This window comes from Sphaerodactylus townsendi, linkage group LG05, assembly GCF_021028975.2.
Source record: "Sphaerodactylus townsendi isolate TG3544 linkage group LG05, MPM_Stown_v2.3, whole genome shotgun sequence".
Classification (NCBI taxonomy): domain Eukaryota; kingdom Metazoa; phylum Chordata; class Lepidosauria; order Squamata; family Sphaerodactylidae; genus Sphaerodactylus; species Sphaerodactylus townsendi.
This window is the reverse complement of record NC_059429.1, coordinates 87,332,735-87,357,200: the sequence shown is the minus strand read 5'-3', so window position 1 is coordinate 87,357,200 and position 24,466 is coordinate 87,332,735. Positions and strand designations below refer to the sequence as shown.

The 24,466-nt window shown below is 44.3% G+C and overlaps 1 protein-coding gene across 1 annotated transcript in view; it reads left to right on the top strand.

The window, feature by feature from the left end:
• Positions 1-18,100: 18,100 nt before the first annotated feature.
• The window catches only part of BLACAT1 (BLACAT1 overlapping LEMD1 locus), a 109,782-nt gene continuing 103,416 nt past the window's right edge, over positions 18,101-24,466 (top strand). Inside the window, exon 1 of the mRNA XM_048499072.1 lies at positions 18,101-18,358. The gene's annotated coding sequence lies outside the window, so the exon portion shown is untranslated. The remainder of the gene's footprint in view (positions 18,359-24,466) is intronic.

The window sequence follows — 24,466 nt, the reverse complement described above, 5'->3', positions numbered from 1 at the left end:
TGAGCTGTCCTCTTCCCAGGTAAATACAGTTCATTTCCAGGTGAGCCCTAAGGACCATCTCTCCATCCTTGCACTTTTGGAGCTTTTCCTGTTGTCCCTGGAGTTGGCCCCTTGCATGGGCCTTCCACTTGCTCTGCAGATCTTTAACTGGAGGGTGGCTGTGCCTTGTGCCTTCCAAACCCTTGGGTCTCCTGCTCTCCAATCCTCTCTGCTGTCTCATTGCTCCTTTTTGAAAGTCTGGCTGGCAGGGCTGGACCCCATATCTCCATCAACAGTGGCCTGCACCTCTTTCAGCCTGGCTGGGGTTTTTTTCCAGCCAGGCCATCAGTAACACCTTGCTGCTGGCTGTGTATGGTGGTAGTGGTGGCAGCAGCGAGGTTATCCTTAGAGTGCCTGCTGTGCTGTACCCCTGTGGGTGTCATCATGAAAAAATGCTGGAGTGTTGTTGTCCTGTCCAAGGCTCCACAGGTGTACAGCTGCAGTACCATGATCCATTGCTGGAAGTTCTTGTAGTGGTGCCCTGATCCTTCATCCTGTGGAAAGGTCTGTCTGTAGGGTCTATCAGTAAGACAAAAGGGTTAAACAATGAATGATACCATGGAGATGTTACAGCCCATTTTATTGCCAGGGCCTCTTTTCTAAAATACAGTATGTATTTTCCTGTGTGAAAACATGTCTGGCTTAGGAACAGAATTAGGTGCTTCAGAATCCCCACTTGCTCCTGGACCAGGGCTGCCTCAAGGCCCACCTGCAATGTCTGGAAAAACTCTGGGCACCTCAGCAGTCCTAGTTTTATACACGTCTTGCCTCTCCATCGAGAGTTGTCAGGACCCCCTGGGCACTGGTGGGGGAGTAGGGTTGTCTTGCCAGATCCGGGTTAGGGACCTCCTGTAAATTTGGGGATGGAACCTGGGGAGGACAAGGACCCCAGTGGGGCATGCCATCGTAAACTCCACCTCCCAAACATCCATTTTCTCCAGGGGAAGTGGTCTTTGTAATCTGGAGAAGAGTTGTCATTCTGGGGGATCCCTAGGTTCCACCTGGAGGCTGGCCTTCCTACCTGGAGGAGCAGCAGTGGCGTAGGAGGTTAACAGCTCGTGTATCTAATCTGGAGGAACCAGGTTTAATCCTCCGCTCTGCCGCCTGAGCTGTGGAGGCTTATCTGGGGAATTCAGATTAGCCTGTACACTCCCACACAAGCCAGCTGGGTGACCTTGGGCTAGTCACAGCTTCTCGGAGCTCTCTCAGCCCCACCTACCTCACAGGGTGTTTGTTGTGAGTGGAGAAGGGCAAGGAGATTGTAAGCCCCTTTGAGTCTCCTGTAGGAGAGAAAGGGGGGATATAAATCCAAACTCTTCTTCTTCTTCTTCTTCTTCTTCCTCTATCATCACTGGTCTGTCACTTGTGACCCAGTCATGTTTACTTCCACCTGGACAGTCAGTAATGCCACCCACTCCCCCATTTGCTCCTTGTGGAGTTTTCACAGAATCTACTTTCAACAAAACAACTAATAATAGTGACTCTGAGCATGTGCAGAGTGTTGCTTTGTTATTATACACCTAGCAGGAGAAGAGGCAGTGTATCCAGCAGGGCAGCAAGTATGGCTTACAGGCATAATTGAAGTCTTTTGTCTCTCTCATTTGAGAAAGTAATAACAACTAGGTCTCTGAGGAGCACACATAATGTCAATTAAAGCACCTGCAGAGATTAATTCCCTTTTAGCTGCATGCCCTTATTATTTTATTAGCATTATAATTCTGTGTGGCTAAGTATTCAGCTGCAGGTCATCAGCACTTCTCTAGAAATAATGTTTGAAATGATGCTAAAAAAGAAACAGCAGCTTTACTCTCCTCAGCAGCTTTACTGCTAAAAAAGAAACAGCAGCTTTACTCTCCTCTATAAACTCTATAGTTTCTTTTGTGTTTTCAACTTATAAACTGTTGCTATCCTTAATTCTCTCAATAATAAAAACTAAACTGACTAAAAGATGACTATCAGAAAGAAAAAGACACACTTCCCATTTAAAAATAAGAAGGAAGGGTTTGAGAACATCTAACCCATCTTTTCCCAGTTTTGCTTTGGGGGGGGGGGCAATCATCTAACAGGCAACATGTGGTGACCGTACAGAGTTTGAGCGGCATTCAGAGGTAGTTTACCATTGCATCTGTGTAGTGACCCTGGTATTCCCTGGTGGTCTCCCATCCAAATACTGCTCAGGACTGACTTTGCTTAGCTTCCAAGATCAGACATGATCAGGCTAGCCTGGCCTATCCAGGTCAGGAAGCTGGGTGGCCAGGTTTCCCCTGGCCATAGGTAGGGGATGGTGGGGTAAGGTTGCCAGATTCAGATTGGAAAACTCCTGAAGATTTGGAGATGGAGCACCTTGGGAGGTTAGGGACCTCAATTAGGTTAGGGTACATGTCATACAGTCCATCACTCAAAGCATTCATTTTATACAGGGGAACTGATCTGTGTAGTCTGGAGATGAAGTGTAATTCTGGGGGATCTCCAAGTACTGGTTTGCCAATCAAATTATCCCCACCCCGTCTTGGCTGCTTTTAAGAAAAATCTAAAATGCCCAGAAATTCAATCTATTGGCATCTCACAGGGCAAATAATGTTGGGATTTCAGTTCAAAATCCAGCAAAGAATGCCAACTGAACTATTACAGACCTACAAACAAGGTGCTTTGGAGTTTCCAAATATAATTTTATTACTGTGCAGTTCAGGTGTCCAAATGGTTCAAAATGGTGGAAGGTCATTTCAACATCAATAAAGTATGATTTTGGAAAGAAGTGATAATTACCTTTCAGAGTTCTAGAATTAGAATTCCCACAGTTCCATTTGCTATAATGCATTGTTATTAAAGGAAATTGGTACTAGGTATGTGGATGAACTGATTTTCAATTTATGAATTACAGTGAAAAATTTAATTGAACAGAAGGGGAAATTAAGGAATTACTTTGCAATTATTATTGAAATAGATTGTGGTCTGGAAATAAGTCTTATAAAATTAACATACTGCATTAGATACAGATTAGGGAAGACACAATTTACTGATATAATTATTTTGATGTTTCTAGAGTACTGCATTGTGGGAATAATGCAGCTGATCCACACAGTCATTTGTATGCTTATTTACATAATAGAAATAATTCCAAAGTGTGTCTGCACAGCTGATCAATTAGTCTCCTGTGTCAAACTTGGCTCTTCTTTTGTATCTAGAAGAATTCCCTTGAAGGCAGAACAACATCATATCCCTAGTGGGGAGGAGAGCATTCCTAGCATCTTTTGAAATCCTAACAAATAACCGCTTAATTCATAGAGGTCTTAAAAACTGCTTTTATCCCAGGAAGGAAATTACATATTAGAGTTCTGTAAATATAATTCAACAGTGCCATCATGATGATTGGTTCTGGTGACTCAAAAAAGCTCAGCCTGAGTTCAAAGAAAAGGTAACAATCTTGCCAACATATATCTAAGAACACAGTATCACATGATACGGAAGGTTGCAACCTTTTACCAGAAGCGTACCTAGAGAAAATGGAGCCTGGGGCAAAATCTGAGTTTTGTGCCTGCCATGCCCCCACAGAAGCCTTTATTATTTTTCAGTATCAGTTTCCCATAGCTAGCATGGGTTTAGTATACTGCAGGGATGTAGGTATAGATTTTTTATGGGGGGGTTCGGGGTGGGGCCACACCCCCACCCGCCCCTAGGGCATGGCCACGCCTCCCTTAAGCTCCCGGCCCCTGGCTCTAGCTACTTTATAAAAGAAGCTCTCCTGAGGTCGGGACGGCAGGACCCTGCAAAGGTGTAGCCCCCATCTCCTATTAGCTCCCATTGGAAACAATGGGATGGAGCATCTCTTTGGGATGTCCATAGCCTTTGGACCCCTGGACCAAACTTCTCACAAAAAACCAGTATCATTGAAGAGACTCCTCCTGATAATATGATTCCATCGTGTTTGAGGAGCTTGGTTCTGGTGTCTAAAGTTGTCCCTCAAAGGTGTAGTCCCCATCTTCTATTAGCTCCCATTGGAAACAATGGAGGATGGGGGCACCCCCTTTGGGTGTCCATAACTTTGGACCCCCTGAACCAAACCTCACCAAACCTGGGTAGTTTCATCAGGAGAGTCCTCCAAACACTCTCTGAAAGTTTGGTGCTGCTAGCCCAAACAATGCGCCCCCTGCAGGCCAAAAACCAAAAGAAACTAAAAATGTTTTAAAAACCCACAAACGGAGGGGCGGGGGGTTGAACCCGAGGACCCCCCCCTTACCTACGCCCTTGGTCTTCTGTATAGTCTCCAAAGGGAGGGAATTTTAGTTACCCCCTGTCCCTTTAAGAAGTTTCCCAAGAGGCAGTCTTTCTGTTATCTCCCATCAATGCCCCTGTTTAACTCAGGGCCTTTACCCACTTACCGTAAGCCCTGTGCTACTTGAGGAGAGTAGCGCGGGGTTCCTCCTCCCTCCCCACGGCAGGGGCAGCCACAGCGCAGCCGCCCCGACGCTGCCGCTGTTGCGTCCCCTTAGCGGGTGGCATCCCAGGCGCTCTTCCGAACGGCGCCTTTTGACGACCCCGCACAGAGCGCAGGGTCGTGGGGACGCCTGGGCGCGCGCCTGGGATGCCGCGCTCTGAGAGCAGCGCGCGGCATAGGGGGGATGGAAGGGAGTGGGGAAAGGCCCTCAGTTCAGTTCAGTACAGGTGCCCAAGGAGTTAGAAGGCAGTAGCATTTTCCACGTCAAAGGTGTAAAGAGAGCATAAAGTTGAGGTTTACAGAGAACAGATAAAGTCTCAAGGAACTTAAAGTGGACTTTCCTGGAAGCAGTCAAAGAAAGAACAAAAGTCTACAGCTTCTACTGTCCAGTCAAGCAAATACTTTATTTTAAGACAGACCCTGGGAGGAGTTAAGGTCTCCATTCTTCTAAATATTAAACCTTTTATTTGAACTGTTAAACCTTGCTTGTGACCCTCCCTCTGTTCTGGTCGGGCACAGGGCACCAACAGAACAGTGCCCCCCACCCCCGGTATGGGCAGCCACCCTCCCCCACCATGAGCAAAGGCCACTTTCCCCCACTACAACCAAAGAACAATTTTTTGCACCAGGTCATCTCAAAGCCACGATCACATTATAGAACTTGTCTCAACTCACAAATCTGAACACAGCAATGGGCCATGGCACATAGCAGAGATAACAAATTTTGACGACATTTTCAAAATGCTTTCAAAATGTTTAACAAATGTTATAACACTTTAAAGTATTTTAAGTGTCATACGACTTAAAATGCTTTCAAAATGTTTTATTACTGCTATGAATAATGTTTTATTACCCTCCACTTATTCCTTTGCATTTCTCCCAAGCATTGCCAGAAATAATAGCCAATTTGGATTAATATCAAACTTATCCAAATAAGCCACAGCACAAGTAAGCCTGAATTTCCATCTCTTCCTCTGAATGCCTATTTCACACTTGTATCTACAGGAACTCCAAACACTGCAGATTTGTCCCCTAATTGCTAAGGGTGCAGCCCAAAGTAACCCCTGGATGACCCAAAGGTTCTTCCCAGAGAGAGAGAGAGAGAGAGAGAGCTTATGTGTTCTTTGGAATTTATATGGTGAGCATTCATCAGCCAAGGTAGCCAAGGCCAGAAGCTGCTGTTGGCTGCTTGGGCACAAACTCGGAATCTACTTTCTTGACTTGATTTTGAAAAATCTATCTTGAGTGCTGAAACAGTGCAGAACTTCCACATTCAGAGGCAGTAAACCTCTGCCAAGTGCCAGTGCCAAGAGGCAACATCAGACTTTGGCCTTTATGCCTTTTTGTTGAACCTCAGGGAGTTTACTGTGGAGAGTTTACTCCAAGCATTCCAACACATCACTCTCTACAATCCCAGATGCAGAGAAATTATGAACAGCTATGTGTTTGTATCCCCTGCTCTTTCTTCTAGGGTTTACAATTTGTTTACAATTTAGACATCACAAACATTGAAGATATAGCTAGTATTAAAACATCCTACATTGTGCAGAACTAGGGTTGCCTGCTCCAGACTGGGAAATACCTGGAGATTTTCAAGGTGAAACCTGAGGAAGGGGGGTTCAGAGAGAGGACAGACTTCAGTGGAGTGCAATGCAGAATTAACCATACTAAGTGGCCATTTTCTCCTGGTGAACTGAATGCTGGAAAATAGGTAAAAGCCATAAACTATCTTTGGTTTTGATTAGCCCCCTTGTGAAGCCTCTGTAAAACTGAAAGTAGAAAGTCATCTTTTCTTTTAAAACTTAGTAGTGCCATTTTCAGAAGGGCATGCATGATCTCTTCTCTGTTGTCCCTGCTGGCACCATCCCAACTCTTTCACCTGTTTTCTCCCCCCTACTTCATGAGGCAAAACTGAAAGTAGGAGCCAATGAGAAGAATGCTAATTTGCATGAAGGCTCTGAGGGTGCTGGGAAACAGTTTGGAGGAAATATCATTTTGAAGGGCAGAAAGGGATGAGGGCAAATTACAAAATAGTGATTTTCAGATGCCCTGAGGATGCTGGGAAACTGTGTAAAATGAAATTGGTACTCACCATAACTTGAAAGGTCACTGATTGTGGAGACATAAATACCAAGCTGAGTTATTTATTTATTTATTTATAGAGAGCGAGCAGGCGAGGAGGAGGAGGAGGACTGGGCGCAATCAGGGAGGGGGGCAGGGCACGACCAGGTGATTTTGCTCCCCCCCCCACGTGGGAGGTTCACCACTGCCTTTTACCCCTATGCCATTCTACAGAGTGAAAAATATATACTAAAAGCTGATATTTTCATATGGATGGGACACAATAAGAACATAACATAAGAACAAGCCAGCTGGATCAGACCAGAGTCCATCTAGTCCAGCTCTCTGCTACTCGCAGTGGCCCACCAGGTGCCTTTGGGAGCTCACATGTAGGATGTGAACGCGATGGCCTTCTGCGGCTGTTGCTCCCGATCACCTGGTCTGTTAAGGCATTTGCAATCTCAGATCAAGGAGGATCAAGATTGGTAGCCATAAATCGACTTCTCCTCCATAAATCTGTCCAATCCATCAAGCATTGTTCACTGTATATTTATTTGTTTGCATTCCTGGCATTTGCATAGCCAATAGGATCGGTGGTAGACTGAATCCAAGGTCTATATGGTCTGAGCAGTTTGCAGCAATTTTACCTATTTATTTTATAATTCCTTTTAATTGGTGTGATGTATAGCCTGCCCTATTCCCAGGTGACCAGACTCAGGGGGGCTACCATTCAGCGTCAGCTACTTTACATATAATTTACATTCATATATCAGGAACTAGGCAAAAGAAAAGCAAATCACCTTGCTCTAATTTTCTTATTTTCAAAAATAATGTTTGTCCTAACCATAACCTGAGCCTATTAACATATTTTATCGCTTCTCTGAAGGACTCAACCCAGATTACAGGTGAGTCTTCATACAAAAGGCAGTTGCTTTCCAAGTTGCATTCATATTTAGTGTCGCAGCGGTTGTTTAATATTCTGGCTCTGATGCCTTAGCAACTGTTTAGAATAATTGTATATAAGTATCCCATCAATCACAGCATGTTTGTTATGCTCCTGTTAGCTCTAGTTGTCACCACATATTTAAACTGATTTGAAGGCACATAAGGCACATAAACAGTGACTGTTTAGTTGCCTGTGATAAATAATTTGTTTATTTATTGTTTAGATTTATTCCCTGCCCTTTACTATAGTCTCAGGGCAGGTCACAATAAAAGCTAATTTAAAATCCCGTACAATAAAAACCAAACTTAAAACTATAAAACAATTCAAACTCTAAAACTCCCAATCCAATCACTCCAAAAGAGGGAGGAATGTACAGGACAACTCAAGACCCCTCCCCCCTTGTACCCCCAAGCATCTTCCTTCTGCCCACTATTACCCTGAGGAGATTTTTTCCTCCTAAAGTTCCAACTGTCTAGTATGCTTTGCTTGAGCAGCCCTTTGGTCTGTTAATATTGTGATGCAGTAGCGTCAATGTGATGATTTGCTTTATTTTTCTCCCTTTCATGTTTTCCCATCTTCATAATTTATAATAAACAGTAAAAAGGTTTTTCAGCTCAGCTTGGGGGACCTCTCTGACAGGCAGAGAAACCATTCTGAGGGAACACAAAAATAACCCTATTTCCTTCTGTCAGAAAATAACAAGCAGGCACCGGAGACTTTATAAAGTTAAATGATGAAATAAGAAGTTTTTATTTACAGGAACAAAAGAAAACAAAAATGGTTTTTGACAAAGGAAAAAATATTAATAAACGAGAGGCTGGTATTGAGTGGTTCTTACATACAAGTAGTTACATTATGTCTCTTCGTAAGTTATAAATTTGGCTCAGGTCACTAGCTTACTGTTTCCAAGATGTTACAGTCAATGTATTTTAAATATGATAGACATACAAACACCAGTGTTGGCTACATTGTATTCAGTTGGTCTTAGTATTTGGTTGAAAAGACCTTCCTTTTATCCTCAGATAAGTATTTCAAAACCCAGTCCTTAAAACATTAACTCCCAGACAATCCTCTCCATTAGATATGTCTAGCCCACACATTGCTTCAAAGAGCAGGAATTCCAGATATCCCTCAGGAAGCCAGTTCCTCTCTTTATATTTAAAACCCCATACTCTCATAAGATTCACTGCTTAGTATCTGTGGGGTTTTCCTCAATGACCAAACAATCGAACAACCTGCATTTTTGTATTCACCAGTGGCATAATACAGATTCTCCTTTTAATCTGTAATCCCCCAAACAGAGTAGCTTAACCAATTTAGAATGCAGCCCAATTGGCACACACCTGTTCACTCTGGCACTCTGATTAGAACTCCTTCAAGATCTCCTCACACAGCCTTTAGAATTCTGCCTTTCACAATCAGCCAATCACAAGCAGTCCTGATTTAACTCCTGGTGTGTTACAGTCCACTTGCAGAAAATAAGGCTAAGTGTTGGTAATTGTAGTCACACATCCCATCCCCCTGGGGGGGGGGGGGGATCAGCCAAACATTTGGGTGAAGAGTTTGGTCTTTGCCAGGTGACAAAACTCTAGAAGAATTGGCAACTGGTGGGCCTTTGATGGGAGGGCATGCCACAGGGTAGAGGCCACTGTTGGGAAGGCCTATCTGGGCTGCCCCACTTCCCTGACCTCTGAAGGGGGCAGGATAACCAGGCAGAGCTGGAGCAAGGGGGAATTGCACCCAGGGCACGTGTGCGCCCCGCGCCCCTGCTATGTCACACCACGCCTGTCCCCGCCATGCCCCCACACCAGCATGCCCACAGTGCATCATGCCCCCATGCCCCCTCGGCGCTGTGCCACTGCAACCAGGCAGCACTCCCTCTCAATACCCAGGACCAAAGCCATTCACGACTTTATAGGTAATACTAAGAAATAATTGTTTCTAGGCAGCAAGACAGAGAAAGTTTTAGGAAGCTGGTTGCTTTTATTTCTTTTAGGCTACATGTGACAAATAAAGGGGGGCTAACAAAGTAAGTTGCAGGCTAGTAACTTTTGTGCTTATTTGAAAGGAAGCTTTAACTGTTGTGGCTTTCCAATCAGTGATCTTGGGAAATGTAGTTCTAATGGGGACCAGCATTCCCTAATACAGTATTCTCAGCATCTCAGCCCTGGCAGCTCTCAGTGGCTGTGTTCAACAAACTCCAGAGATGCACAACATGTAATCTGTTAACAACCAGAAGGGTGGGTGGAAAAGTCAGGAAGCTTTAACAGCCTGTGGTGGACTTTGTACATTTAAACTGTCACACAAGGATATCTATCCCAGCCTGAACTCTTGTGCTGAGCTTTTGTAGACACATTTGTCACATGAAGGAAAATAATGTTGTCACATGCTGTTGTCACAGCAGTTCAAACTGCACTGCAATTTTTTGCCCTTCCACTCTTTACAGAAGAAGAGTTTAGATTCATGCCGTTTTTCTCTCCTGTAAGGCTTACAAACTCCTTCCCTTCCTCTCCCCACATCAGACACCTTGTGAGGTAGGTGGGGCTGACAGAATGTCGAGAGAACTGTGACTGGCCCAAGGTCACTTAGCAGGCTTCATATGAAGGAATGTGGGAATCAAACCCGGTTCTCCAGATTTCTTCTCTTAACAGTTATGCCACACTGTCTCTCAGCAGTGTCATCCTAAGCAGAGTTGCATCCTTCTAAACTCACTGACATCAGTTAACTTAGAGTATAACTCTGTTTGGGATAACGCATCTAGTATTTATTGAAAATTCATTTTAAAATACTGATGTGGGCAACAATGGATATTTGCATCGCTGCAAAACTGACACATCAAAATCCATTAAGGATCCAATCCTAAAAGCATGGCAATGAAGTTGTGTGGATCTGAGGTCATGAATTATAGGACTATTTCAGACTCCATGGCTTGTGCGGAAGGAACTTTTGTCTCAAATTCCATCTGGCAAGACCCAGCAAATGAGAGGAGTGAGGGAAAATGTAATGATTTCATCCAACCTGCATGGCTTCCTACCTGCAAAATCCTTCTCTAATGCTGCTGAACTTTGCCTCCCTGTGGACCTGTACTCCAACAGCGCTCTCAGAATCAAACACTTCCTCAAGGCAGCCATGAGGTTCATAGGGTGACCTTGGGCTAGCCAGTCTCAGCTTAGCCTGCTTCACAGGGTTGATGTGAGCATGAAATTGAGGCAATTTGAAGCTACATTTGTTGCCTTGAGAAGGACCTGGACTGGTCTCTTGTTTATGGTTACTCTGTGAACATTTTCTTATGTTCTTGTTCTTATGTTAAAAAGCAATGTTGTCCAACATTGCTAAATACATAAATAATGTTTAAAATGACATATCTTCCATGAGCATTTATTGAATTAATGTGAAAAGTCCTTTCCTATATTGTTTTTTTGCAATGCCATTCATTTAAGAAAAGAAAATTAAAGTATTCATTTGCCATGCATTCTCAGATGTAAGTTCTACTTGTCAGGTAAGTGTGCATAGGATTTTACCGTTATTCAGGAAATCGAATTCACATCATATGTGGAAATACATTGGCAAGTAGGGCAAGCAGCTAACCCCAGTAGTACTATTTGGAAATGCTACCACCTTGTGGTACTTTAGTGTCAGGATCAGATACAACACTGAAGGTATAGTCCACTTGTATCCTGAGAATCATCTAAGAAATGCACCATTTTAACAGTGAAAACTGCTACATTCACTTAAAGTTGCTCAGTGATTTCCATTTTTATGCTGTGGCTGGGTTTTTAAAGCTGGGCTTTAATTATCAACTTTTAATATTTTATGCTTTTATTGCATTGTATTTTATGCTGCCACAGATAGTTTCCCTAGAAAGGAAGCATACAAGTTTTTGAAGAACATTTTCAAAAAACCCTTTTTTCCATTCCATACTCCAAAGGCTTGATGACAAGTTATATGTCTTTTTAGCCCATGTAAAAGACTCTCCCTCAAGCAGAGACCAGGTACATCCCATGTCACATACAAAGCCCTTAATGACCTTGGTCCCTTTTATTTGAAGGATGTGCTGTTCTGCTACGCACCACCATGGCAACTTCCCCATCCTAAGCAAGGGCTTCAGCAAGGGTCAACCTGCAAATGGGTCAAATCAACAGCTGCCCACACATGCCTTCTCCATTGTGGCTCCCATCTTATGGAATGATCTGCCTGACAAAACCAGGAAGGCTACCACACTCCAGGCTTTCTGCAAGCAAAGCAAACTGAATTATTCAAGAGGGCTTTTCCACACAGGTAATAAGAGTGCTGGAGAAGGCAATGGCAAACACTGGCAGATCCATAAAAAGCAGAGAGATCAGTGGCATAGCTACAATGGGGACATCCAGGGACATTTGCCCCGGGCACCATCATTGTAGGCCACAGGGGGGCACAAAATGGCCCCCGTGAGGCCACACCCTTGCTAATTTGCATATTTAGCAAAGGTTCATGGGTATGCTGTTAAAAATATTTAATTCATTTTTATTTTTAGTTTTATACCTTGCACATCCCAGAAGGGCTCAGGGCAACAACAACATGTTAAACCTACAGTACAGTTAAAAATCATAATTTTAAAAATGCTCACCATAACTTAAAAGATAGCCCAAAGGCAGGACCAAGCCTACTGAAAAAACAACCTTTATTAACTTACAGAGCCAGTGTACTTACAGGCTTCTGAAGCACTTGTACTCATTCTCAGTCCAACAGAGGTGTGTGGCCTCATGGGGTTGCTGCAAACAGGCCCGGGTGCCATTATGCCTAGGCTCTAGTTCCCCTTCCTACACCTCTGAGAGGGATTGTTTGACCCAGGCACCACACTGGGGCACACTTTGGAACCCTTGCTCCTCCCCCTGCCCAGACCCCAGCCAAATTTCCACCCTGGGGCAAAACTAGCCCCTTCCGTCAGCAGGCTCCTGGGCATTCCGGGAGCCAGCCCCCTTGGCTTTCTGGCTTTCTGTTCCCTGGTGTGTGCAGAGGCCCTGGCAGGTTGGCTGACCTGCCTGCCTGTGCCTTGATCTTTCTTGCCACTTGTGTCCACTGGAGGATGCCATCTGCAATCCAAGCGAGTGAACTGGGCATGCTCCATGGCTACATGAACGAGCAAGTGGGTTTCCCAGCAGCTACCTTTCCACATCGCCTCTTGCATCCCGCTTGGTGCAGCAAGTGGTTGACAGAGTGTGGAGGAGTTGCTGCCACCAGCCTGCTGCTTGTCCTGGGCGCTGTGGGTTAGGCAACTTGGAAGGACTTGAAACGCGCCTTGCTATTTGGGCTCCCTTTTTGCAAAAGGGCTGGGGGTGTCTCTGATTATTTCCTCTGGACCAAACTTTTTGGTGGGGAGGATTGACTGGGCCCCTCCCTGGAAAGCAGCTTCTCAGAGCCCTTTTTGCTGCCCGGAGCCAGGGCTCGGGACAGTGGCGGGGTAGCAGAGGGGGAGTTTGGCAGGGCTGGGCATAGTGCCTGGGGCTTACCCGAGGTGCTACTTTGTGGCAGTACACCACTGATGTCAAAGCACCTCATAAAGACAGTCTGCCTACTAAACGTCATGCTGCCTCCTAAACGTCATGCTGTGATGTCATGAGTCAGTAATGACCTGTGCTTACACAGGTGACTACTGCTGCCTTTTCCTAACAGGGCTATACTGTACAAAAAGGTTCACAAACTTACTTGGATAAATGATTAGAGACTGTGGTCTAAGCTGCTGTGTATACTTTACTGTAAGTAGGATCCTGTTATGTATTTTTTGTACTGCTTAATGTGTTACGTTAATATTTTATGCTTCAGTTCTTTCTAATGGTTCCGGACTTCTACAATAATAATGCCTTGGTCATCGAATATCCCATTTTGTTGATTGTACTGGCGCTATGTGTAATCCGCCTTGAGTCCTGTGAGAGAGACAGACTATAAAAATAATGTTAATAAAATGCAATCCCAGGAAATGTAATATAAATTTTAAAAATCCAAGAAAAGTACAAATAGGCCAAGGACCCACGGGGCAGCTGCCGCACATTGGGAGCAGAAGCATGTTGGGGCAAAAAATCTTGTCCCAATGTGCTTCCTCTTGTGGCACACCAAGAGAGGAAGCATGTTGGGGCAAGATCTCTTGTCATCCTGATGCACTTCCTCTTGCCCTGCATTTGCTTCTCACTTTCCCTGCAGAAAGTGAGAGCTCTTCTGCCGCAACGTTTGTGCCAGAGCAGGGCAAGGATGGGGCAGAGCTGGCCATAAATAATTGGCCGTAGTTTCAAACTACTTCCAGGGTTGCCACCTTTTAAAAACAGTTTCCTATAGCTGCCATTGAAAATCACCTTGATCTGCATCAATTATAATGTGATTATTTAGCTCCATGTATCAAAAAGCTTAAACTGTCCATTTCTGCAGATTAAACCTCTGTTAAAGGAACAGGACAAGGTTTTTTCATGACTTTATGCTATCATCTGTCCCTTCCTTCCTTCTGCTTTGCCAGTGCCCAGTGTCCACTTGGACTTTTTGATTAATCCTGAAGATAACAACCTGTTGCATGCACAGGACCTGGCTACCCTTCCATTTCTGGTGAGTTCAGGAAGCCAGCTCAGCAGCTTACACAGTCCATGCTGGTCAAGCCCTGTGGATCAGATAAAACCAACACACTGAAACACCAACTACACCTGGATTTTAGTGACTGGAAGCACTGAACCAAATCTTCTCCCTCCAATCTCTCCAGCAGCGGCCAAGTTCTTGCACAGTAAGCTATATTAAATGAAGTGTGCTTCCTTGCCCAACATACTTAAAAACCACCTCTTCTATATTGAAAATGAATGGGACTGTCCCACCTCTTCCAGGGATGTTATATTCTCAAAAAGACCCGGGGCGTGTTAAATAGAGGTGGACAGATATCAAAAACAGAGGCAGCCACTGTTAGTTTTTCTGATGGACATTTCTACCACCTGTGTTCTAAATATTTATTATTTTTTGTGATGTTGAGTTATACTTTCTTGCTAACTAGAAGATTTTTTGATTAACTGCTTTGCTTTGGCCTATTTCCTGGACCTGTATTCTAAATAAAAACAAAAGGGAGTCCCATTGCACCTTAAAAGGTGACTGGATTTATTGTGGCCTGCTCTTGCAGGGATTTCTAGCAATATGCTTAAGATAACCTGTCTCTGAGCACACTCGGTAAAGCTTACATAGTTGAAGTGGCTATTTTTTTCTTTGCTGTTTTTTTTATTCTTCAGTTTTGGGGGGCAGGGCTTATTAACTGTTAAATCTGAAAAAGACAAAGGCTTATGATGGCAGCTTTAAACAGGCAGCAGATATAAAAGCCAACTGCTACACAAGAGGGATGGAAACCTCTGTTTAACCATGGAGAAGGGAATGCTCTAATCTGCAAGTGATAGCGAACTGTGCTCAATGAAGAAGATTTTGTCCTTGGAGTCTCCAGCCGTGACTCTAGTTCATCTCTCTCTTCCCAGCACAGGTTGCTCCCAAATGCCTCAGGGTCCTTCAGCTGGGCAGTGGAAACTCTGCCTGGAACAGATTTCCTGCAGGTAGGCAGGCAGGCAGGCAGGCAGGCAGGCAATTAGGCAGTGTGACTAGGAAGAGCAGCGAACCTTGCATTGGAACAACTCCCAGAGGAGGTGATATTTTGAGACCAGAAAATTGGAAGTTAAATAAACAGACTTCTTGGCAGGTACTTCATGTCCTCACTGATAAAGAAATAACAACAAGCCTGACCAGGCATTGCTTAACACACACACCCATCCCCATTATTTATGGGGACAAACAAATTCAACACTCTGGAAGTACAGGAGCAATGTGAGAGTGACTTCCAGGATTGCGGGGTGGGGGGTGGGGGGAGTTGTGAATAGAGCTACCAGTTCCAGCTTGAGAAATTTCTGGAGATTCGGAAGCAACGCCTGGAGAGGACAGAGTTTGGGAAGAGGAGGGAGCTCAGTAATGATGTGACACTATATAGTCTGCCCTCCAAAGCTAAATTTCCTCCAAGGGAACTGATAATTTTAGACTGGGGATCAGTTGGAATCCTGGGAGAACTCCAAGCTCTACCTGTAGGCTGGCAACCCTGTTAGCAAAATGCTGTACAGAGAGGTCCCTCCCTGGCCCGGTTTGATACAGAGAGTATAGGCAACCCTATTGACAGGCCTGGCAACCCAGGGGTCTAGCTAAGGTTAACAGATTGTAGTTGTGGTGGGCAACCTCCCTCCCACATTTGCCCTGGAGCCTGCCGCTCTCAATCAGTGGAGCAGTGGGAACAAAACTTGGGGTGGGGAGTGACATTGTGTGTCAGATAACTACCCAAAAGTGACATCATGGCATTACACAATATTGTTTTCTCAAAACTCTGGTTCCCAAATGCTCCTGCTCCTAAAAGGATGGCCACTGTAGGTCTAGTCTATAGTGAAGAGAGACAGGTTCCTCTTAAGGTGAGGCTTTAGGAACAGGCCCTTCAGCCTGTAGTCTGTTTTATGGCCTCAGAGTCCAGGAACTCTGTGTCTGGATCCAGTCTGCCAATGCTGGGTATCACCTGAACCCTCAGATCTTTCCCCAGAGTGGGAACTAGCTTCTCCTGTTCATCTTCTGAGGAATCGGTTTCCACGTGTGGTCACAACTGGATGGAGGATAAGGCCCAATGGATAATGCTTATCCTAGACAGCATGGTATAGTGGTTAGAGAAGTACACCCATGACCATCACTACATCCACTGACCATGAATTCCACAGGATAACTACTCATAGAATAAAGAATTTCATTTTCTCGATTCTGTATCTATTGCCCATGAACTTATTAGCTTACCTTGAGTTCTAGTATCAGGGGAGTAGGAGAAAAGGGTCCTCTCTATTTACATATTTTCCACACTGTGCATACTGTTATGAAACTCTGTCATGTGCCTCTTTGACCATATTTTTTCTAGACTGGAAATTTCCAGACTATCCAGTCTTCCCTCCTAGGACAGATGCTCTAATTCCTTAACCACCTTGGTTGCCCTTTTCTGCAGTTTTCCTGCTGTGCAATAACATTTTTGAGAGACAATAACTAGAACTGCTTGCTGTATTCCAAATTAGGCTGCACCATAGCTCTGTTCAAGGACATTCCAAGGACATTCCAATATTATCCGTTTTATTTTCAATCCCTTTGCTAACAATTCCCAGCATGGAGTTTGCCTTTTTCACCGCTGCCACACATTGTCAACATTTTCATCAGCCTTTCCACTATAATCCAAGAGCTTTTTCTCATGACAATTTCTTTTGACTATTTTCCAAAGTATGAATAAGATTTCACATTTATAGTTACATATCCCTGAATAATTCCCCACTCATCTTGGTCCATTCATAAAACTAAATTCAGGGTCCTGCATCCTTAGTTTGTCTTGGGTCAATACAGGGAACGGAGAGGTGCTTAATCCTTCAGCACACAACATTGTCCATGTTCATATTTTAAACATAGCACCACTAATTCTTTGAAGAGCAACTATGCATTCATATGTAAACCAGGTGATGGTGAATGCTAGGTAGTCCTTTCCCTGCATATGAACTTTCATGCAATAGATTCTGTCCCACCACAGAATGGGTGTTGTAACTTTAACAAGAACTGCAGACGATATTCATTCCTCTTAATGGTCGAAGACTGCACACTTGCGCCAAGGATATTTTGGTGGTAACTCCTCACTGATGGTCACAACAAACATAGAATTTCTGGGATAAATAGTGTTTGTTTGTTTTTTCTTGGCTCAGGCTTTTGTTATATTCTGAGGCAGACAAATATATATATGGTTATGTATGTATTATAGATCCTTAAGCAAAATAATTGCTTGAGCGCTGATAAAAATATTAGTGTTGCCCTTTTATTTCATTGCCACTTCATTCTTTTGTTGCCATTATTCTAATTATGAATGCATTAAAATCTCATAACACAGACATTATCACTTGATTTTAAAAAGACCGTTTAATCAATGTTTGTAAAGTTCATATTTGGCATATAAATACATCAGCGTGCATATGCTGATTTTCGAGCCAAATGCTGTATTCTTTGGAGTATCATCGGAATTATTCATTTGTGTGAATGTGTGCATACCTGTGTGTGTATGCATCTGAACTGCACATATTGGAAAAACACAAATTAAAGCTGAAGATTATGCACAATCTTCTGGCTGGATTTGAAAAGAATAATGATCACAAGCTTATACAGATCTCACTGCATTACCTGGGACTGGAAATTCTGGCCACAAGAACTCTCACAATGAGGCCGGGGCAAGATATAGTCAAAAGTTGCAAAGTAAACAGAGACATTTGGCAAATACTAATTTAGCAGGGAGTTAATGCCTTGCCTAATAAAGAGCAGCACGAAAGCTTCTATTTGGCATTGGAAGTGTCAAGCCCAGGAAATTAAACTCTGATGCCATATGCTGCGTTAAGACCAATGCACACAGAAGGAACTGGCAGTCGCTGCCGAGATGCTGCCGAGAACTGGCCTCGTTGTTACATCGTCTAGGATTTCCTTGCCAAGCCACTAGGGGGCAGCTTTGTGACACGCTGTCTTTTTCATGCCATATTTTTGCCCAAACTATAAGTCAGCCCTTTACATTCGCCTCCTTGTATGAAAGTCAGGAGGACAGTATCACAGGAATAAGGGCAACTGAGATGAGGGATGACATGTGCAACCTAACGCACTAGTGCGGCAGCTGGAGAGCTGAACCAATGGCTGCCTAGCCAGTCCATCTTTCAGCATTTAGATCCTTAAGTTACAGCTTTTAGCTACCTCTGGCTCAAAAAGAACATGATGATGCTCACTAGGAGTGGAAAGGAAGACCCTGCTGACAGTTAGATGAGATGGGCCCTGACTCTGGCAGGAAGACCAGCTGAAAGGTATGTAGCTCCTTGCACAGGCTGGATTTGCAAAGCAATTGCCTTGGGGATGCACACTCAGCTCCCGCTTTAGTTGTTAAGTGGGGGTGGGGAGGAGGATCTGCAAATCAGGCTTCCTCTGAAACTGTTCATCCTATTCCCCACTCTGTAGTGGGTGACACCTAGCTGAAATCTGCATTCTTAAATGGTACTCTGTTGGTGCAGAGGCTGAGCAGACACCAGATATCCTTTCAGGACAGAGCGGGTGGGGACTTGTTGTGCTGCTGCTCCAGGTGAAAGGTTGCTAGTGTGGCCAGGAGTGCTGTGCTGAAGGATATGCGAAGTGTCTTGGGTTGATGGTGTTCTTTAACAAAGTGAATGAAAAGCTACGGAGAAATTCGCACCAAATTTTTAGGCATGTAGCCATTGGTTTTTATCAGCTTCATCTCTTCAGAGGCAGGGGGGCACAAAAGTTGCTGTTATAAGGTAGCATTGTAATGCATCCTGTGAATTCCCTCTGAAGGCCAGCTTTTTAATTTAAAAAAAGCTGCTGTTTCAGATACCACAAAGAGAGGAAGGTTTCAGCTGTCTGTAACCCAATGTGAACTTTGGCTAGACTGATGCATCTTTTAATTGCTAATCTGTGGGGTGCAGCAGAATCCCCCCATTTAAAGATAGAAGGCAATTCTACGGTAGGAAGGGGTCACATGGTATTCTTTTGAATTGCAACAAGCAGCTGTGCAGATAACCAACGTTCAGCAATCTAGCAGCATGAAGCAACTGCTGCAGAAAATTGCTGCCCTTTTTGTTTTCATATCCTGGTTCAGGCAGTGTCGGAAGAAAACCAACTCTCATGGAAGCGATGCGTTAATAGTGCCTTATGATGGTCACATGGCTTGTTAGAAGAGCAGCGACTCTCAAGACTGAGAAAACCAACCAGTAGCAGCATTTTACTTTTTATAGAGCTAAATTCTTGGTTCTTGAGTCAGTTCTTTTCTTCTTCACTCCTTTTAGAATAGAAGTGATGTGTGACAGGGATTTTCATACCAGAATTCAGAAAAGTTCCATGTCAAACTGGTGTGGACAGTTAGTGAGAGCTCTCCTTATATCCAATTGCTTTTGTTTTTTTGTAGGGGGGCAGTGGAATGGACAGCCACATGTCTTCCCAGATGGAAGGGGGAAAGTGGTGGCTGGGCATAAAGACTTCTGTCCATATTAGTACAGAGTTCAGGTCCTTATGGAATATACATTGAAATGAACATCCAACTACCCATGCTGTTTAAAATAAAATATTTAAAATATGTTTATGTTTGTTGCTGTTATGATTACTGATGTCGTTATTATATTCTTGTGCACCGCCCTGAGCCTTTCTGGGGAGGGTGGTATATAAATTAAATATACTATACAATATACACTCTACACTCAAGGCAATGGAGCAGCTGGGTAGCATCTGCATGCTCATTCCTATGTTTTATTCTAGTTCATATCTCCTGTATGCTGATGGTTCCTAAAAGTGAGGAAAACTCAGGAACTCTGTGGAGATTTTACTGATATCCAAAACTATTTGCTGGAAAAGCAGATCAACCCACAGAAATAAAGACATATCCTACCCCTATTTATACCTACTTAGCATTGCTTTCATTTGTGGAGAATGCAGGGATTCTCTTTGTTAACAAAATAAAAGCAAACTCACATTTTACTTTTACACATGCCTTATTCGTTTTCAGCATACATTCCTGTTGGGATTTCTTTTCTTTTAGGCCCATGTTTTCCACGCTTTGGCACTGATTCCATTTTCAGCTGTGCAATTCCCCACATTTTCTGAATGCTCTCTAAATGCAAATTTCACAGGGACAACCAAAGGAGATCTGAATGCACAAAGATTTCCTCAGGGTTTTTTTTTTTTGCACTACCCTCCCCACCTTCCCCCAACACCAAAGTCATTCGTCCCACTCTACCATGCCACCTTCATTTTTGAGTGCTTGAAAGTTTTGGTCGGTTTCCCTAGTGGTTTCTCTTTTTTTCCACAGTAGCGGTCTATTGATAGAAGGGTGAACCAGGTGAAACTGGGAAAGTACACCCAATTCTCCCAAGCATGTGAAGTTTTTTCCATGATTTATTTAGTCTTTTTCACAATTTAGCTTTGCACTGGTCTGCACCTATTCACCAGAGCCAGGTTTCACTTTGAAGAATAGAGAAGGGGAAGGGGGAGGAAACAGGGGGGAAAGTTTTATGTAGACTGCAAGGGCGATGTTCAAAGTGAAACTTGGCTCTTCCTGGAACAGGTGCATATCAGGACAAAGCTGCAGCGAGAAAAAGGCTAAATAAATCCCAGAAAAAAACATTTAGGGGCTTGGATGTACTTTCTCCATTAACTGAGCCTTGTCAATTTCACCAGTTTTACTGCTCTATCAATAAACTGTTACCATGAAAATAAAAAAGAAAGAAACCTCCAGTGGTACCTCCCAAACTTCCAAGCACCCCAAAATTGAGGTGGCAAGGGTGATCATGCTGCTGATAACGACCCCCTTCCCCTACCACGACCCTCCACAGTCATGTAATAGTACCCTCTTTCAAAGGGTGCCTACAGGGAAGTGTGAATATGTATAACAGTAATGTGAAAAGATTGAGTTTATTAATACCATAGTCAGGGAATTATCAATAAATTAGAGACACCCCCCCCCCCCGGAAAGGTCAGTGGGCATCCTCTCAAAATGTAAAGTTGCATGGCAACAAAGAAGGCGGGCTGACAAAGTGACAGATTGGATCAGATAGGGAGACTTCAGAGGAAGCTAGAAGGCAATAAACGGGGTGCAAAAATGTGCATGCATGTAGAACGAGCAGCAAAGACTAGAAGTTCCTATCAGCGAGCAGCTGTGATAGAACCTTTGCGAGAAAACAAAACAAAAATAAGGGAACACTCCCTTCCACCACAACACAAGTGATGCCCTGTACCTGAGAGAGCAAAAGCTGACTTTTGCAGACATGCAAAATAAAAGTCCACACTGTAGAGGAAACCAAAAATCGTGGGTAAACAGAAAAACCACACTGAGACTCAAAGATTGCAAATCGACTGCTTCTTAACTGCACAGTAAGTAGCCCATGTATAAAGGACCTTTTTGCAGTTTGTGTTCTGCTAAAGCAGGCAGAAGGCCTCTGAGCTGACCACAACTCCTTCAGCCATTGTTTGTGGGAATATCTAAGGCCTGCCAAAGTCTATTGCAAGTGAAAGTAAGAATAATAGAAGGATTCCTTCTCTCCCCAGGTTCTGAGGCTAGGTTTTCCTGCCTGATGCATTTACCCAGCCATGCTGCTCTTCTCACTGCATGAATAGCTGGCTGAGTAAGAGTTTTGTGTTTCTTGTTGCTGTTAAGAATTGGTGAGGAAGATTTAAGGGAAGACAGCAGAGGGAACAGAAACAGAGCAAACAGGAGACTTAAAAAGGAAAGGAAGATGAAAGTTCAGAGAGACATATGGAGTAGAGAGAGGGGAACGAGGTGCGATCTGGACATGTAGGGAAAGAAAGCTGAACAGTTGAAAAATGGGAGAGGGGACTCAAAAATGGGTAGGGTTGCACAACAGAGCAAAACAGGAGGTAGAAACAGCATGCAGAAAAACTTGTGGCAGTTCAAGGAGACAAGTGCAAGAAGATGCATAGTGAAATAAAGGGATAACTAATACATGGTTCTTTAAATAGACCTCTGTGGACTCACCTGAATAATATAGGTTACCTGAGCTGTGTCTAGGGTCTCTTTGCCCATCTTGCTGTCACACTCACTCTCAGGGACTTCTTTTTTAAAAATTGCTGGATTGCTCAGCACAGTTCTGAGTGTGATAAGGGTCTGTTTGTTGATACCCAGACTTACCCAGAGTCTGTTTCCACTAGGTGAAACAGTGTAGGAGGGTAATAAATAAGCAGGCAACTGAGCAGGGCTTTCTCCCTAGAAGGCAGCTTGCTGAGCCTGCACAGCAGTCTCTCGGCTAGACCTTTATAGGACCTGGCAGAACAGCATTGGCTTCTGGGTCACCTAACTTGCTGTGGAGTCAGTTAGCAGACCTTGTTGTGCTGTCTAGGTGGTGCCACTGGGAGCACCAAACCACATGATTCCTTCCTCAGGCATGCTGTCTAGGTGGTGCAGGTTGTAAATGGCTGTTGCCTGGCCATACTGGTGTCCTAGTTCAAAGCTTCCAGCCTCACTTGGGGGTGACCCAACTTTAGGGATGATCAAACAAACTTTGGGAGATGCTTGAACACATGCCAGTTTGGCTTGCTCCTGGCTTGCCATCACAAACAAAGACAGACAGTACATCTGCCCTTGAGGAACCTGACCCTATCTCTGTTTGCATGAAGTTGCCACCGCTCCCTTTCATCAGGTCCCCACTGCTGCAGTTCACTGTTCAGCAGCTCCTTGATGATGACAGCAGTGAGGAAGGGAAGTGTGAGCCCTACCATGGATGGTCACTGTAGTCAAGCACAGATTGCTAACCTGCTGAATCTTCTGTGGCAAAGTCTGCAGCAACCTTACCAAATTCCTCTGCCAGCTGCCATTGCTCAGAGGTGCAGCTCCAAGGGGGCAGGGAGTGTGCGATGCACTGAGCGCATGCACCTGTGGGGGTGTGGCAAGGGTGTTCCAGGGGCATGATGGGGGCATTCTGGGGTGGGATGGGGCAGAGGACATACCAGTGCACTGGGCGCTTTCCCCCCTTGCTACGCCTCTGCTAGAACTGAACCAAGGGCAGCAGCACTCAGTGAAGCCCACTAGCTCTGCATAGGACACACAGGGGAAATTGCTGCCTTCACTTCTGGAGGAGAGCACAGAAGCAGCTGCAGAGCCTGCAGTGGCACATGGGCGGCCTGCTCATAATGTGGGTGGATTGCTAGAGGCACATTAAGTCAGCAGAAAGGGAGAAAATCCTCCCCCTCCAATGGTGAGAAAAATACAACAATAAATTAAATAATTGACATCTTCCTTTTCTCTAATGGCTCCCACAAATCTGCCAGCCAAGACAGTTTACCTCATCTGGTCTTGCATATTAGTGCTCCAGGTTCTGCAGTGGCTTTCTCTAGTATTTCAAATACAAGCTTGGATATAGTTGTTAAAGAGACAGAAAGGACGGAAAACTCTTTACTGAGGCATCACAACTCACCGGCATTTCAAGGCAGGTGCTCCACAGAACCTAAGGCTTGCCCTTTAACCATCATGTTATTGTGCCAGAGGGGATCTACCCCCCCTCCCCCTTCTCCAACCTGAAGCAAATGAGAATTTTCTCCTGGTGTGTGACAGGAAGGGGATGCAGAATGTCCTGGCTTTCAGGGTAGTTGATGCTCTCAGAAGCAGCAGCCCGGTTCTGGCATGAGGGAGACTGTCCCTGGTTAATCAGCATTTAATTAAAGGACATGCTGACATTTAGAAATCAGAAGCGAGTCTCCTGTGTGGGCTGGCTCCCTCTCTCTGCCTTCTACTCCCCTTCCCTCTGAATCACTTGCTGACATTTTGCCAGACTACCATGCTTTTCTCTGCTTCTGCTTCTTTTTTTCCCCTTTAAAAATAAACAGAGAAGCTGAAGAAAAGCCACTGCTATTCCTTTGGGAGAGGATGATGTGAGGCGGGCCGAGGTTCTGACAGTGAATGGAGGGACAGCTCATTACCCTCCTTGCAGCATCAAGGCAAGGAGTGAGCAGACAGATTCTAATTACTCCTCACAGTTAACAATGCTGGCTATTCCTCATAGGCTCTGTCTAGACAAGGGAGTAAAGGGCTGCTGTCAGCCTTGTGCTAACATTTGTTGAAAGTACAGTTTAGTTAGTGCATATTTTCTGAGATTCTGAATGGCTAAAGCATGATGCTGCCCCTTTTTACCCATGGGCTGCAATTCTAGATGTGGGATTCTTTGCAAATGTCCCAAACAGACAGCGAGACCTTAGGGTCAAATGGATCCTCTACCTGTCCTGTCTTTAGAAAGATCCACAGATTGGTAGGGGGGCCAAGAGGACTGGAGAAAAATATCCTGCTCTGTTCAAAGAGGCTTAATGCTAGGAAAGGGGCAGCTGCAGTATTTCATGACATGGAGGTAAAAAAAAATCACCTGGCTAATAACATCCCATTAAGCCTCTGTTAATTGGCAGCC